General features: G+C 40.6%; 1 protein-coding gene across 1 annotated transcript in view; it reads left to right on the top strand.

Annotated features, from left to right (window-relative positions):
• MKRN1 (makorin ring finger protein 1) overlaps positions 1-12,697 on the top strand; it is a 28,896-nt gene that overhangs the window by 431 nt on the left and 15,768 nt on the right. The gene's annotated exons all lie outside the window — the stretch shown is intronic.

Consider the following 12,697-nt stretch of genomic DNA (forward strand, 5'->3'; position numbering starts at 1 on the left):
ATATATCCAGGCATTGTTTGGCTGCGTCTCTTTTCTCTTAAGCGCGTTCTTCTGTCGGATATCCTCCCTGGCTGTGCAGGTCGTGCTGCCTGTTTGTTCTTGATTCGGACTAAACTCAGTTGACGAAAGCCCGGGTCTCCCCCGAGTCCACAGTCCGCCCCCCGAAAAAACAAAACAGCGGCGGAGGCTGTAGCAGGGGTCTGAGTGAGTAGCAGCCTGCGGTATCCGGTCGCCGCTGACTGCTTCTTCTTTATTTTTGGAGTCGGTTAGGTTTTCTTATCTGGTGGCTGACAAGATGATGTCATTGGTTTGCTTCGCGGCCACAGTTGTTCCCCTAGTGATGTTTAGGATCTTGTTGGATCCCCCTGGGTGGGGTCTGCTGTACGGTCGCTGGAATGCGTCCATCGTTAGACTGAAGTGGGGTTTCAGACTTTGCTCATTGAAATGGTCGGGTACAGGCTACTGTTCCTCTTTCTTTTTGTCCCATCCTGTTGCTATTTGCTTTTCTCCGACAGAGTTCTTCCCCGTCCTATGACAGAATATCCCTTTGCATGCTGCTCAGTAACCCCTTGTATGGGGTTTTCTGTAAGGTTTGGGGACAGTTTATTCTTGATTTGTGTGCGTCACAGATACAGTTAGGGTCACCTGTCTTGAAAGGTTTGACTGATAAGGAGCAGGTATGCTCAGTCATTTGTGGAGTTCACACACAAAGCCCAAATGCATCATTAGGGTGTAGTCTTTAGTTTCCTATGGATTTCGAGAACAATTTCCTTAGGTGTGAAACTGGAGGCAAAAGTGTATCACACTGTGACTTATAATTAAGGGAAACCCTGGGGACTGGATATAATTGCTTGTGGGCTGCCAGTTGGCTGAACCTGATCTAGTGAGTGAGATCGGATTGTTTTTTAAATATTCAGTGCTGGGGGGGAAATCCTTGATACTAAGTGTTAATGGGTATAGTTTTTATCCAGAGTGTTATATAGTCTTTGTTATTTCTGATCAGTTGCCAGGTCCCATTGCAGTATGATTTCTTTTGTGAGTTTTGAAGCTTCTCAGTATATCTAATTTTCAACAGGGCCAGATCTGTGGATACTTGCATCCAGAGACTGGAGCCATGAACAGAGACGACCTTTCTGTAAACCTGAAAAAGCCCCAGGTTTGCAAACAACTCCCCCCCAATCTAAAAACAAAAACCAGAGTGGTGTGAACCTCCCAAAATAATACAAGTAGCTGTAGTTCTTAGAAACAGATGCTCTCTGTGGCTGTCGCCAGGCAATCACTGGCAGTGCTGCCTGTTGAAACCTTTAATTTCTGCCAGTTAAAGCCTGGGGGAGGGGGCAGGGCCCTTTCCAGAGCTGTTTTGGCTTAGAAAGGGAGGACTCATTGGGGTCAGGCCCACTTGCAACCTCTGCTATTCTGGTTATTAATAGACAGTGGTAAATGCTTTCTTAACTTTAATTCTTTTGTCTTGAAATCACTTGATCTTAGTAAGTTTCTTTCTTTAAATTGGTTATATCTATACTAAAAATGAGTGAAGCGCCTGCCACTTTTAGAAAGCTTAGGAAATATAGCTTTATAGTGGTATGAATCCTTAAACACAGAGACTAGTTCTTAGGGTTGTCCAAAAAGAATATCTGTTAGCCTGTTACCAACCCTCCCCACACTGTAGCCCCTTGACATCAAAAGGTACATATCAATGTGTAAGACACATTGATATTTCGTAGGTGTGCCTGAAATAAGAGTTAATGAACAGAGATTAAGGATGCTCAGGTATGTTAATCCTATATCAAAGAATTGGGGACAGTGCTTGGTTGGGAGAATTGTGTTTCCTGTAATACTTGTTCATAGCTTTTCAGCTTCCAGTGATTAGATAGAAGGTATGTATGTCTTAAGAATGCATTGTAGCTTTGAGAAGAGTTGAAGATAATCATGCTATTCTGTAAGACCCTTATTTTAGTATTTTGAATTAATATCCACCAGCGAATGAATTGGTTTAGATTTTTATGAATGGTATTTGTTGTGGTCAATGATGTGTGGTGGACAATGTTCTGATGGAACGTTTTTTCATGGAACGTTTTCTACCCCATATATGTAAATATAAACTGTTTATATACAGTTGTTGTGCTGCAAATTAGTCATGTTAGGCTAAATATAGGATACGAAACACAACCATCAGTACTCAGTTCAGTTAGCCAGGGAGGAACTGAAAAATAAAATATGACTTCTGCTCCCCGTGTACCATGCAGTTAGCTACAGGGTCTAGTCTGGCTTGTACATGGTATGTTTGCCTTCTTTTGCTACCATTCAGTAACAAGCTGAAGCAAGACATAAGAATACAAACATGTGTGTGTGTGTGCAGATTAAAATTTAAAAACAATAAACCAGCAGTAAACACAACTAATCAGATGGTGTTAGACATTATACATCCTTCCCTAGGGGAGGAGATGGAGGAGGCCAGGCTTGATGGTAGACTGTTGATGTCCTCAGCCATAGGCGTGGCGGAACATCTCCGTCTTACAGAACTGTTTTAGGTCCTGCAGGGCACAGATGTCATCATGCAGAGAGTTCCACCAGGCCAGCGCTGGGGGGGGGGAGTATATTGAGAGAGGCGGTCCCATAGATATGCTGGAAGTCAGTAAATAAAATACATTGTTATTTTACCATGATTAAACATACATTGGGCTTCTAATACAGAGGAGCTGGAAGAAGAAGAAGACTTTCTATGATACAGATCAACTCGGCAAATAAAAGCAAAGCAACCTACAGTACACATGCCTTAGACAGAGGTCCACAAATGTTAGTTTGGTTGAGAAGCCAGGCATTTTTTTCAGTTCCTTCCTCCACATTCAGAGAACTCTGGAAGGGCCAGAATCTTTTCTCTTGTTTTGCATTGGACTTTGGAGAAGGTTAGAAGCAGCACAAGTCTCTCCTTCTGCTCCCTGTTTCTGCATCGTCTGATGCAAAGAGGTCATCTCTCTATATATGAGATTCCCACCATCACCAAGTAGTTAGAAGTGTCCCCCTGTAACTCAAAAGGACAGACGAGGGACAAGGAGCAGCGGGTAACCCAGGAAGCAATGAACTTCAGTTTTGTGGGGTGTTCTTGGGGGTGGAAATTGATAGGGAACACTTCCTGATTAATTTGTGTTCCTGTTATGTAACTATTGAAATTAGAGGTAATCTTTCCAAAGGTTTTTGTAATTATGCTTTGAAAGTGGTTTTCTGTTGGATTAGGTTTACAGGCTGAATAATTATATCAAAGGATTACGTGACATGACCGTCATTTTATTTACTTTACAGCAACAGAGATTTAATAAACAATGCAATATGAGTAGGATTACAAAAAGTAGAAACAGAGCAAAAAAGTATCTGACATATGTCAAACCGTGCAGGAAATGGAGTTACGAAAGTAGAAAACAATGCAGTACGATAAGGATAATGCATACAACATAATACATACAACACAAAAGAGTATAGACTATTGTCCCGTTCCTCTTATAAAAGAGAAAAAAGGTATCCAAGCAAGATGGCATAGAATGCATTCAGAAATGTATCTTCATTTTCCATATTTTAAAAAAGTTAACTTTAGTATTGGCATTATGATGAGATTGACTCAATAAGGGAAGGAACAGCCCTTAGTCTGCAAGACCCAAGCAAGGCTGTTAATGATAGGACGTTTTGGAGGTTGTTAATTCATAGGGTCACCATAAATTGGAAGCGACTTGATGATGCTTAACACCTACACGTTGGCTTCATGATAGTTGGTCAACCAATAAGGCAGAAAGATAGTTATTTTGCTACTTAAATATATACATTCAAAATATATACATTTAAAATTAAATAGTTGAAAGTATCTCAAATTCTTATTGTATTAGTCAGTATTATCATTCTGTATTGCAGAACAAAGACTTTCTGTAAGAAGTGATGGATGCTGCAAATGTATGTGTTAATCTAAGATAAAGGGATACACAGAAGAATAACATCTACGTTTTCAGTGTCGTTAGTAGCTGGAAAATAATTTCCAGTTCGTGGGAGCTTTCATCAAATTTTGAGAGTTGAACAACAAGGCAACTGCTTGTAAACTGTCAATGAAACTAAATTATATGTATTTTATGTTACTTTTGTGTTCAAAGCTGAAGGAGGTAAAATTGGTCTATCTTGGCGAAGGAGAATAAAAATATCTAGTTACTTATAATGAAAAATTGGCAGTGCTAAATGAGGGGGCGTTGGTCCCTTTCATGACAAAGGCTTGCTGTAAAATTTCTAGGTAAAGGGGTTGTGGGTTGGATTTATTCTAAGCAGGAATGTTGAGGTCCATAACTCATTATACTGGCCTCTTTCTAGTGAGAGTTTTAACCTGCTGATGGACTTCAATGACAATCTGGTTTTGTCTAGCTGATAAATAACAGATTGAATGCTCTGATGCATCTCATGTCCAGGTTTACCTGTAAGCACAAATATGGGAGATTTTTGATGGTCTCTGATCGGCAGATGTAGCTTGAAGTTGCTTCGTGGAAGTATATGCTTTCAGGCCTGTGCCTGTCCACTTCATTGGCCCCAGCTGCTTCCATTGTGGAAGTACCAAAATGTAGGGCAAAACAAATTTATTTTAATGTTCTGCATCCTACCAGGTTAATAGCTACTAGACAATGGAGTGGCCATCTCTTCACCTGTTGAATCCTCACAAATCTTCCTCTAATGGTTGCCGGAGGCTTGAAAACTATGAATAGTCTAAATTGGAGTGCTTACCAAGAATAAATACATATAAAGTACAGACAATAGCTGTGAAGTCATAACACATGAGTCCTAAGCAGAAACCCAAAGTTCACAGTTATTTGTTACAGAGCAAACAGGGTACAGATCTAGACAGCTATGGAGTCGTTCCTTTGTGGAAAGGGATGTTTTCACACTGCTCTTCTTATCCCAAAGAGTGAAACGATAAGTGATTGCTAGGATAACTAAAACAGTATCAAATAGTTAAGAGAAGTGGGTGCAATAGAATCTAATTTATATGACTCTTCAGATCTTGTTTTAGAAACGAATTCCTTTGGAAATATACATTATAGATTAATTTTAAATTGCAGGTTTAGAAAAGTTAACAGAATGGGCTAAGCAAATATGCTTAGGTATGGCTTAATATGCTTAGGTATGCAGCCTTAGACTGGAGATCTTTCTGACTGAAATTTTCAGGCTGGTCTGTATTATGGCTTTGCCCAGGTTATTACTGAATTGGAATGGCTCCAACTGGAACCTGGCTTTAGCCATCTGTATTGAACACAGTAAGAATTTGGTATGGGCACCACTGAAATTAAATTTGCATAGGTCAAATATCATTGTACAAAAGTGGCACTTCATGCCCACAGGCCTTTGACTAGGGGGCTGCATCATACAGACTGAGGCCCTGGTCTCGATGTTAACATCAGTATTAACATCATTTAACAGCCTGCATAACCCAGACTACGATGGTATCTGATTGCTTGTTTTGTTGGATGCTGCCTATGCCCGCCATCATATATGAACCATCTAGCACTAGCACTTTGTGATGTTTTTATATTTATATTATTTATGATTTTACCTATATTTGTTTTAGTTGTGTACATGTGTAAAATTCCATGTAAGCCGTCCTGAGCCTGCCAAGGCAGGGAAGAAATAAAGGCATTCTGGCCTACCTTTCTCTTACAAAAGAACTCAAGACAGGTAACATTTAACACTCAGAATAATAATTAAAACCCAAAATCAAGACAGCCAAATATCATTGACCATTGACATGTTCTCCACATGTGACTCTGAAGAGTCAGTGCCAGTCAGAGAATACAGTGCCAACCTTGATAGACCAGTGGTCTGAATGGGTATAAGGGAGCTTCATGTATTGTGCATGCATTTTGAATAACTCAGCCTAGCATTGCTTCTGAAATGATGACAACATGGGGGTCTTCATAAAATGTTCAGAAAGGCCATTTCACAGAGTAGGAGCCACTGCTGGAAAAATTCCAACATGGGCAGAAGCTATCTGCCTACAGTTTGGTAATGTTAAGTAGATCTTGATCAGCAGAGTAGAGTAGCCGCCCAGATCTCATTGTATTTCTTCCCACAACGGGCATTACTCCTATTATGTAAATATAATCCAATTCAAATTTCCCCAGAAAGCACACATCACCGGTGCCAAGCCCATTTTACATGGAATTACTGCAGGGTTTGGAGATACTATATATATTTTTTGCTGTTATTCCAGCATATGTTTTAATATGCTCCCGGCTTTGGCCGGGAGGGCGGGATAGAAATGTAATAAATCAAATCAAATATCTAGGTGTGGTGCTGATACTGGAGGGCTGACAGCATGTGAGCAGTTTTATTAATGCAAATACTGACACAGGACAGTTTCTACAGATTTCTCCCTTCCCACTTCAGACCGTTCGCCATGTCATTCCTCAGGGTTCACTATAATCTAGGATTCGTATTTTTGGAGATCAGGGGCTGCAATGGAAGGCGGGGAGGTAGGAAGGTTCCATTCTGCAATTAGAAAATTTAATCTGGCTCCAGCTCAGGGGTGTGTTTAGTCTGTTTGAGCTCTGGGGGATATGAAATGCATTCTGTCTTCTGTTCAGGGCATATTAGATGCTTCTCTTGTCTTCCCTCTGCCCCTAAGTAAGTTCTTATATTGTGAAAGTCTCTCTGCTGTTGGAAGGCCTAGAGTTAAGTTAGCGAATGCTTTTTGAATATCCTGTTGTTGCAGTAAACTTTATCGAGAGCAGCTCTGCATGTGTGGGATTCGAGTATTTACCTAATCTGCTGATAGCGAGTTTGGTCTCCTGGTTGCTTTGTTCATTAAAATAAAGAATCCTTTGGTCTAGAATTTTTTTCTCTGGGGTTACAAATTAAGATCAAATCTATCAAATAAAACATTCAGAATCTGCAGCCTTACCTGAAAGATGCTGACCTGTATCAACAAATCCTGTTTCATTTTATTGTAACTTACTTCCAAGTAAGTGTTCAGATTCTAGAGCCAAGGTAAAATGCTTTGTTGCTAAGATATGATCAGTTTATAAACAGAGCCTCTTTATACTACACAGATATTAGTTAATTTATGATAACAATCTGTTGTTGTTTAAATCAATGGAAGGGATTTCTGATTTTTTAAAATTAAGGTGGAATTGCACATCCTGTTTGCTCATAGAATAATTGTTTTGGCTTTTATTGATGTGTTAATTATTCTGCTCTTAGCTGTTTTTCCTTTTTATGTTTTTGTAGGCTTTATTTCCATGTATTGTAATATAGAAACTTCTGAAGCTGGTAGATACACTGCATCTTGCGTAAAAAGGAGAAGCCAGAATAATAATTTTTTTTCTGTTTTAGAAGTCTTGCCATTGACTGTTGACCATTGATGTCTCCCTGGAGTATTTAGCTATTTCATGGGAACTTCAGCTCCACTAAATCAGTAGAACAGCTAGAGTCAAGTTCAGTAGCACTTTAGAGACCAAGAAGATTATTGGGAAATAAGCTCTGGAGAGTCCAAAGCTCCCTTTGTCAGAGCTTTGACTCTCAAAATCTTATACCCCAAAATCTTGTTGGTCTGTAAGGTGATACTGGCCTTGATTATAGCTGTTCTACTGTAGACCAACATGGCTACCCTCTGGAACTAACTCAGCTAGTAGTTAATGTAGAATTATCATTTTGGTCTTTGTGTTTTCCACTGTCCTGGGAGTCCAACAGTTTGTTTCTATGATAAGAGATGTAATGTAAACGTAGCATGTTGAATTTTCCTTTCCACAATTTGAATTTTCCTTTCCACAAGCCACAACTTCATTGCCTCACACACACACACCACTACAGCCCTGCATGCTTCCTGAAATTTTGCTCCTGGGGAACCCCCAAGAACACCTTGAGGGGGAAAGTCAGTGATCTGTTGCAGAAATCAGCAAAAATCACACCTCTCTCTTCCATCCATAGAAATCCTACATGGGATCCAATCCCCTTCTTGGCAATAGAGAAACATGGAAATAAATGTGTGTATTGTTTCAAGGAGGAATCTGTAGAGAAACATAAAAAACTTACCAGTCAAAAAGGGTACATTTCAAGGACAACCAGTTTTTAGACATGAATATGTCTTTGTGCTTTTCCCCACAACATCATTGCACACATAAATGTATTCATATTTAGTGCCATTTTGTTACATTGCTGTTTTGGAGTAATATCAGCGCTGAAAGGAAGGCCCAAAAGAACTAAATTTTAGCAGTCAGGGACATCTGCAAAGCCTCTCACCATACTGCTTAATCTTGAACCGTTAAATATTTCAGCACTTGGGATACAGTTACAAATAAATTTCGGAGATTTAAGTTATATCTACATTATGTGGACTCGGGTTAATATTATTTTGTCATATTTATGATATTTGAAGCATGGTGTGACTGAAAGCTAGAGGCCAATGAAAGAGAAATGGCCCTGAGTGTCAGTTTTCAGAGACTCTTCAGTTAATGCTGCATCCTGATGAATGCATGCACCCAATTCTGTGTGACATGGGATTCTTGGCATGATTGCCTGTTGCATAGAAACACACACACACTCCTGTTCCTAGAAGGAAGGAGAGTTAACTGCTTAAGCAGAAAGACAGTGGCTGTCTGCCCAAGGTATAAATGTGTGTCCTTTGGAATGGTATCTTTATATTGTGATTTGTTTAGTGTGTTGCTGTAATTGGTGTCACATAGGGGCCACGCCGAACACTGGGAATTCAATGAATGGAAATCAGGATCATGGTTTTGCGGGGGTGGGTGTATGTGTTAGGGGGTGTTAACGCTTTCCTTCCCATTTGTGTGATTTTCCTGACCTGAAACAGCCTTATAGTCACTGTTTTCCACTCTGGGGTGAACATACAGATACCCATGTTGGTACTTGCATGTTTTCCCAAGAGGGCAAATAGTGGCTCCACGACTGATGTCAGGAAAATGGTATGGAGGCAGAAGGCTTTAATCCCCCTTTCCCCGTGTGCTGTGGTCCCAGTCTGAACAGGGCTATGCATGCCTAATAGTTAAGTGGGGAGGGGGGAGTTAATTACACAAGTAAACCTACCTCTTCTATCACAAACCTTTCTTTTGAACAACTGGTCAGACCTCCATGGTAACAAAAGTAAGACCGGACTAATTCACACTTTACTAGTGGTAGCACAAACCAAAATAGCTGCTAACTGGCTTGATAAGTCCCCACCCACTATAGAATCCTGGCCAGATCATTTATGGAATCATTTCATCATGGGCAAGATCTCACTCCACACCTCAAATATACCCTCACATAAATCAGAAACCACGTTCATTGAGACTTGGTATCCAATCATTTCTTATATGGCTGAGGCTGAAGTAATCCCAAAAAATCCTCTTTATAGACAGATGATTTATTTTTGAACTGAATCTAACCTATGGTAACTTCGCTCCTTAGACCTGGTATTCAAATTATCAGAACAATGCTCCTAGTTGTTTATGGAATAAAGCTTAAAAACCAGTAAACTAGACTTAATTCTCGACAATTTTAGTATTATTAGTACTGTTGAATTGTTTGTGTATATTTCAGTTACATTATGTTCTGTTAGTGTGTTATACTTATTTCAAAACAATGTACTTGGTTATAATACTATGCTTATGTATTATACAGAAATACTTATATGTACTATGTAAGCTATTTGATTGCAATAAGTTTGATCCTTCTGTAACTGTTTAATGCTTGCATAAAATAAAATATAAATAAAAAAGTGGGGGGAGTGGAAGCACCATTCATGGTGCTTACGTCTGGCTTGGTCCTCAGTTTCTTGGTCCTCAGTGTGAACACTGAGCTCCTTATGGACCAGGCATTCATCTTTCTGTCGTACATTTCCTCCATCCTTCTTCCAGGAGGTTCATGGCATATATGGTTCTCCCTCACCTGTTCTGTCCTTACAGTGGCCTTGTAAGATGTGGGCCATGCGACTGACTTGCTCAACACCAGTCAAGAAAATCATTGCATGGTGGGGATTTCTTATTTTACCTCAGAATGGCTGCAAATTATGGTTTTAATTAAGTCAGCATCAGCAGCTACAGTCTTGGCCTTTAGATAGCCTCTATCTTGAACAAGTTTGTACATTAGTTATCGGGGGTCTTCCATTTCATTCTTCTCTCTCCTGGAATCTCTGTCTGTGACGTTCTACAACTAGCATTTGGAACCATGTCTCAAGGCTGACCTGCCTTGATCTGAGAGAGTTGCTCCTCTGTCTGCAACCCGAGACCCTGGAGTGTAGCTCTCTGTGATAATGTAACCAAGTTTCACTCGGGTTTGAACCAGGAGACTCACAGCAATGTACCATAAAGCAAAATTAAACTTTATTGGAAAGGAAATAAAAAGATTTTGAAAGCAATATAGTTCCATTGCATAGTTCAAGCACACAGGAAATAATAAAACTGGCTTTCTTAAATGCACTTAGTGAGTAAGGGTTCTGCAGTGCAGGTCTTAACTTCTTAAAGATCTAGCAAATGCAAATTTGGTCCAAAACAAGCAGCAAAATCCATTATTGATGTAGCATATAGTAAAAGCCAGCATGGTGTAGTGGTTAAGAGCAATGAACTCTAATCTGGAGAAGCGGTTTTGATTCCCTACTCCTCCACATGAAGCCTGCTGGGTGACCTTAGGCCAGTCACAATTCCCTCAGAACTCTCTCCACTCTACCTGTCTCACAAGGTGCCCGTTGTGGGTAAAGGAAGGCGATTGTAAGCCTCTTTGAGATTCTTAAGATAGAGAAAAGCGGGGTAGAAAAACCAAGTCTTCTTCTGGTACTAGGGATGGAGAAGGGAAATAGGATGAGATGGGGTGTGGCTTGGTAGAATAGGCTGCATTTTCTAATGAACATGGGCCATGCACCTCCTGATCTCCTTCAGCCAGTCATCATGCTGTCTCCAAGGAAGATGAGCACATTCTTGCCCCCCCCCCCCAATTTCTTCCAGCTGAAACTAGTGAGCTAATTAGTAGGCCTGCTGAAACGGCCTTGGTGGAGTAACAATCTGTGTGTGGGGGAGTGGTGGCTGACACCTGTTGTTGGCTGTACGGCGCAGAGAAAAACCCTCTTTAAGTGGAATTTTACTCAGAAGTCGGCTTCTCTCTCAACACCATGTTCATTGCTGTCCAGAGTTCTTAGGAGTCCCATGGGGGGAAGTCTATTCCCCAGGTGCTCCAGGTGTTTAAGACCAAGACGCGGAGTCCTTATATGGCCACAAGCTCATAGCCCTAAGATGGAAATCATTCAGATGTCATTCCTGCATGCAATTTTGGGAGTACCTTCTTGTGTGTCCTCTTCAACTCTTTGATTCCAAGCCAGCATAAAATCATTAACTACCTTGGCTGAGATTGCTGCTATAAAATGAACTTAAATTTACTGCTTTCGAGCTCTCTTTTACTTGAATGCCTTAAGTGTGACCCCTTTGTGAGTATTTGCAGAAATAACAACTTCGGGATTCTCGCTCTGGGATTCAGCAGAGCTTTTGCTGCATCGAGGAGCAGCCTTGAGTTGCAAGATAGGTCAGATGTCATCATACCTGATGCTAAGCACATCTGCTCACCTTTTCCTTTGGGCTTTTTACCTTTGGGCCCATTTGTCTGCCATGGATATTTTTACTTCACAGTTTATCATTGTTGCTTTTTTCTGGCTAGATTTAATGCATTACTAATTACAGAACTTTGGGGAAGATTTTCCAACATTCCACGTGATCTGAATTTTTGTCCATGTGGTTTCCAGATCCTTGAAACTACTGAACATTTTCTTATTTCCTGTAGACTTTATATAGAGTTGAGGGCATCCTTGTCCCCCCCCCCTTTTTAGTGTCTTTTTCAACGGCCTCCAAGTGATTACTGTCTCATTAACCTTCTCTCTAGCAATGACAGAGATACTACACTGGCAATTGCCAAATACGTTTCTGACTTGGAAATGCTTAAAATACAGGTTGATTATCATTCTGGAATTTAATTCCTTCGGTTTGTTCTGTTCTTCTTTTATTTTGTCTTGATTTGAGTTCCTAGCCATCATCTGATTTGGCCAATGATTTTGCTATCAGTTGTTTAGCTCGGCTTTTGGTTTTATATTATTCTAAATTGTGTATTTTATATATAGAATTTTGCCCTGCCTAAAAGCCCTATGAACTATGTAGACGTACTTGCTAATAAATGGGGATTTGAACCCTGCTCTCCCAGATCCTAGACAGCCTTCTCAACTGCTACAGTATGTTGGCTTTTTGTGTCCATGCCTGCGGGCTTCTCATGTTGATCTGTGTCTGTGTTTCCATAACACTGAAATCCTGGGAGGCTTGGGTCTGAAGTCTGTCTCCTCCACAGCCCCTTCACCTGCTTGTCTTAGCAATGTCAACATTTTTTCTGTAGTTCCGTGGTGGTGAGAGCCACGTCTCTAACCTCAGCATTTCACTAGAGGGAGCTGTTTAAGTTTCAAGCACCCTACTGAGCTCTGTGATCTCACTCGGAGGAGGAGGTCAGTGTTGATTAACGGGTGCTCTCCTCCCTACGGATATGAAGGCAGCTTCCTATCTCTGTCCCTTTCCTGATATAATCCAGGCCCTTGTTTCAGACACCTTCGAGCTGCATAAGCAAAGAGCACTGATTAGCTGGTGGCTCATAGCATGTGTCCCCTTGCTTGAGGCAAATGGTGATCTGAGTACCTAACCACCGATGTCGCCTA

The sequence above is a fragment of the Gekko japonicus genome, unplaced genomic scaffold (genome assembly GCF_001447785.1).
Source record: "Gekko japonicus isolate JY-2015 unplaced genomic scaffold, Gekko_japonicus_V1.1 scaffold515, whole genome shotgun sequence".
Lineage (NCBI taxonomy): Eukaryota > Metazoa > Chordata > Lepidosauria > Squamata > Gekkonidae > Gekko > Gekko japonicus.